We start from the raw sequence: 4,849 nt of genomic DNA, 5'->3' as shown, positions 1-4,849 counted from the left end.
CTTCGGTCTTTCGCAGTCGACGCGAACTTGCGGAGAGTCGTGGTGCCTCACGTTTTCGGCAGAAACCGCGGCGGAATTTTCCCGTGCGTGCGCGCACGACCTCGGTGCTGTGCCGTCAGCGTAGTGTTGCACAAACTCGTGGCCTACCCAAGGTGCGGTACGTTTGCGGCCGTATCCTCGGTGGGAATTTCGTGAGTAGGGTCGCAAATTCTACGACCTCGGCGGGTTTGAGAGCGACGTAGACTTGTGGCACGCTCAACGTGCCACACGTTTCGGGGCACACCCGCGGTGAAATTTTCTCGAGTACGCTCGTATTAGTGCCCAAGGAGGTCTGGGTACTTATCGCTGCTATTATGTGGGGGTTCTCGTGAGCGGCGTACGCGAAAGCGACCGGGTGTCTGATATGCGGCGGGCTTCGGCCTCGTCAAGCGTGTCCTCGGGTCTGCTCCAGGGGAATCCACGGCAGTCGTCTGCAGCCTCATCCGCTTGATGCCGTTAGGGGCTGGTTGTCGGACGGTGCCGTTTTACCACGATATCGAGGTGTGTTCCGTGTCGTCCTCGGGCGATTCAGATGCGAAAGCGCCGAAGACGCGGGCGTGACCCGTCGTCTGGCGGCTTTGCAGTCTCGGCTCCGTTGCTAGTTCCGGCCGGTCCACCGACAGTGCAGCGGGCTTGGGCAACCCGCACGGCGCGACCGAGTCGATGCAACGAAAAAGAGCGAGCATGAACGTGCTTCTTGCCGCACGGCTCCCACTCGTCTTTCGGGAAGGTTGTGCCGTAGCGAGCTCGAACGCCGTCATCTCGGAGTGCAAAATAAGCGTGTTGGGGCGCCTGAAGGTGGCCTCCGCCGCACACAGACTGCGTCCGGCCCGCCGAAGGCGAGGACGGACGCGCAGTCGAACGATTACCTGGTTGATCCTGCCAGTAATCATATGCTTGTCTCAAAGATTAAGCCATGCATGTCTAAGTACATGCCGAAATAAGGCGAAACCGCGAATGGCTCATTAAATCAGTTATGGTTCCTTAGATCGTTTCTTCCTACTTGGATAACTGTGGCAATTCTAGAGCTAATACATGCAGTGAGCCTGGAGCCCTTTGGGTAACGGGTGCTTTTATTAGACCAAGATCGATCGGGTTTCGGCCCGTATTGTGTGGTGACTCTGGATAACTTTGTGCTGATCGCATGGCCACGAGCCGGCGACGTTTCTTTCAAGTGTCTGCCTTATCAACTTTCGATGGTAGGTTACTTGCTTACCATGGTTGTTACGGGTAACGGAGAATCAGGGTTCGATTCCGGAGAGGGAGCCTGAGAAACGGCTACCACATCCAAGGAAGGCAGCAGGCGCGCAAATTACCCACTCCCGGCACGGGGAGGTAGTGACGAAAAATAACAATACGGGACTCTTTTGAGGCCCCGTAATTGAAATGAGTACACTCTAAATCCTTTAACGAGGATCAATTGGAGGGCAAGTCTGGTGCCAGCAGCCGCGGTAATTCCAGCTCCAATAGCGTATACTAAAGCTGCTGCGGTTAAAAAGCTCGTAGTTGGATCTCAGTTCCAGACGAGTAGTGCATCTACCCGATGCGACGGCTCGGACTGAACATCATGCCGGTTCTTTCTTGGTGCACTTCATTGTGTGCCTCGAGATGGCCGGTGCTTTTACTTTGAAAAAATTAGAGTGCTCAACGCAGGCGAGTCGCCTGAATAAACTTGCATGGAATAATAGAACAAGACCTCGTTTCTGTTCTGTTGGTTTTTGGAATACGAGGTAATGATTAAGAGGGACGGACGGGGGCATTCGTATTGCGGCGCTAGAGGTGAAATTCTTGGACCGTCGCAAGACGAACTACTGCGAAAGCATTTGCCAAGAATGTTTTCATTGATCAAGAACGAAAGTCAGAGGTTCGAAGGCGATCAGATACCGCCCTAGTTCTGACCATAAACGATGCCAACCAGCGATCCGCCTGAGTTACTCAAATGACTCGGCGGGCAGCTTCCGGGAAACCAAAGTATTTGGGTTCCGGGGGAAGTATGGTTGCAAAGCTGAAACTTAAAGGAATTGACGGAAGGGCACCACCAGGAGTGGAGCCTGCGGCTTAATTTGACTCAACACGGGAAAACTTACCCGGCCCGGACACTGGGAGGATTGACAGATTGAGAGCTCTTTCTTGATTCGGTGGATGGTGGTGCATGGCCGTTCTTAGTTGGTGGAGCGATTTGTCTGGTTAATTCCGATAACGAACGAGACTCTAGCCTATTAAATAGGTGCGGGGTTCCCAGCACCTTACAACCTTCTTAGAGGGACAAGCGGCTCCTAGCCGCACGAAACAGAGCAATAACAGGTCTGTGATGCCCTTAGATGTCCGGGGCCGCACGCGCGCTACACTGAAGGAAGCAGCGTGTCTTTATCCCTGTCTGAAAAGACTGGGTAACCCGTGGAACTTCTTTCGTGATTGGGATAGGGGCTTGCAATTGTTCCCCTTGAACGAGGAATTCCCAGTAAGCGCGAGTCATAAGCTCGCGTTGATTACGTCCCTGCCCTTTGTACACACCGCCCGTCGCTACTACCGATTGAATGATTTAGTGAGGTCTTCGGACCGATGTCCGGCGCGGCCTTTCGGTTGCGCCGGTCTGTTGGAAAGATGACCAAACTTGATCATTTAGAGGAAGTAAAAGTCGTAACAAGGTTTCCGTAGGTGAACCTGCGGAAGGATCATTAACGGATTGTGAAGGGTGAGCGCCTCAGCTGCGTCTGCGCCCGACACTTTCTGCCGCTGACCCCGTTTGGACGCGGGGTCGGCTTTTCCCCACGGGGCTGCCTGAATGTGGAGCGGCACCCCGTGACAAATTGTTGCGCCCAGCGGACGCCAACACCGCGACCTTGGACGGTCGGCCAGGTGGCGGACGCGGGTACAAACGGCGCAACGCACTCATAGGTCGGCTTTCGACCCGCCACTGCACCGTGGCTCGAAGCGCTCGAAATGCGCGACCCGACCGCTGCGGGACCGCCTAGTACTGTAAACAGGAGCGGCGGAGCGCGAACGGCGAGTCGTGGTTACGTCGGTAGAAGGCGAGGCTGCGCGTTCCCGAAACGCCAGCCGAGTGCCCTCCCGACCGTTCGAGCGTGCAAGAACGAGACCCGACAATCGCGCGGCGACTGCCAAGTACGAGAGGAACGGCACAAGCGTCGGCGGTCGGTCAAGGAACTGGCGATGTGACGGGTCCGCTGTGCACCAGTGCATACCGTCCCGCCGTCCGCGGCAAGCGCCTCCGCGTCCTCGGGTGACGGAGGCTGCCGGTCGGTTCTTGCAGGCGAGGGATCTCGCTGGCACCGGTTCGCGTTGACGCGCGGCCGGTCATGGCACGGCGATGCGACGGCCGAGGTGCGCAGTACTCGATGGAGGAACCGCACGCTCCGATGACCGTCCCGCCCTCCGCGGCGTATGCGTACCGACCGTAATGGTTGCAGCAGCGCCGGCCGGCTTTTGAATTCGCCACACGAAACACGGTGCGAGATCGCGGTTAGGGGAGCGTCGACGTTGCCAGGCGTTTTGCTTGCTGCCGAGGGAAAGGCGGCACGGCCACGTCGCGCTCGTCGCGATTAGCGGGTCTGCGCGCTTTGGGAAGGTGCCGCAACGACTTGCCGAAAGAGGAAGCACGGAAGAACGAGGGACTTGGACGTCCCGACAATTGAACGCACTTGCGGCCAGGCCCTTGCTGGCTTCGTTCTTCCGCCTCGAGTAGGCTCGTACGCGGCTCCGGCGCCGAAAGTGGTCCTTGGCACCGACTTCGGTGGACGTGGGAAGTGCCGCGCAAGTACGGCGCGCCTGGCTCCACCTGTTGGCTAAAGTAGGCAGCCGGATCGGCATTTTGGTGTGCGGTGGCAAACCGTGGATGCGAAAAAAGCTTGTGCGATTTCGTGGAACAAAAAGCGGGGGTCCCCCTTTTTATGCGGAGGAGACCGACCCGCCTGCCGTGGTGAACCGCGACGCCACGGTAAAAACGGGAGAGGCTTGTCGATGGGACCGTGCATCCCGCGCTCCACGGAGGCCGGGAGGCGGCCGCCCGAGGAAATGTGTAGCCGTCGAGGCCCGCATCTGCGTGCACTCTTATCCAAATGGGTGTACCGCAGGCATTTTCTGGTTAGGCGGGCCAATGAGAGCGAGCACACAACGATACCTACGGGTCCGGCTTGGAGAACCGGCTTCGACGCCTCCCGAGTATTTATAGAGGGGTGGACCACGAAAGCACTCGCAAGTAGCGAAAGCGAAACGCCGTCCGAAACACACCGTTTGCTCGATTTGCGGCAGCCGAAAAAGGCGCGGCAGAGTTTTGGAGTCCAAGCGTGCGCTGAAAAGCGCCCTTCTTGGCCACTGTTTGGCCGAGTGCCAGAAACGTTTGGTTTTGACTGTACGGAATTGAACAAACACTTTTTCACGACTCTAAGCGGTGGATCACTCGGTTCTCGGGTCGATGAAGAACGCAGCCAGCTGCGAGACTTGGTGTGAATTGCAGGACACACTGAGCACTGATTCTTTGAACGCACATTGCGGCCTTGGGTCTTCCCTTGGCTTCGTCTGTCTGAGGGTCGGATCACATATCAAGAGAGCCTTCGGCGCACAAGGGAACGTGAGCCGTCGACTCGTTTTGACCGCGTCGGCAACACGGACAGCACGCTGAACACCTCACAGCGAGCGCCAACAGCGGCCACTCAAGGGCGAGACGGTGGCGACCGTCGTGCCAGAGCCCAACCGAAACGGGGGCGACCGACTGCATTGAGGATGTGGCACCTCGTTGAGACCGCCGCAGGACTTCGAGTCGGAAGGAAGCCTGCAGGGAAAGTGCGGT

At 57.6% G+C, this 4,849-nt stretch overlaps 2 non-coding genes across 2 annotated transcripts; both read left to right on the top strand.

Moving 5' to 3' along the window:
* Nucleotides 1–905: 905 nt before the first annotated feature.
* LOC142795039 (small subunit ribosomal RNA) lies at nucleotides 906–2,720 on the top strand. Its single transcript, XR_012892712.1, has one exon. It is a non-coding gene; the product is annotated as a small subunit ribosomal RNA (ribosomal RNA).
* A 1,719-nt stretch (nucleotides 2,721–4,439) lies between these two features.
* Nucleotides 4,440–4,592, top strand: LOC142795035 (5.8S ribosomal RNA). The gene has a single exon (XR_012892709.1). It is a non-coding gene; the product is annotated as a 5.8S ribosomal RNA (ribosomal RNA).
* The last annotated feature ends 257 nt before the right edge of the window (nucleotides 4,593–4,849 follow it).

This window comes from Rhipicephalus microplus, unplaced genomic scaffold (genome assembly GCF_043290135.1).
Source record: "Rhipicephalus microplus isolate Deutch F79 unplaced genomic scaffold, USDA_Rmic scaffold_534, whole genome shotgun sequence".
Classification (NCBI taxonomy): Eukaryota; Metazoa; Arthropoda; class Arachnida; order Ixodida; family Ixodidae; genus Rhipicephalus; species Rhipicephalus microplus.
The sequence above is the reverse complement of the archived record's forward strand: the minus strand, read 5'-3'. Positions and strand labels throughout refer to the sequence as shown.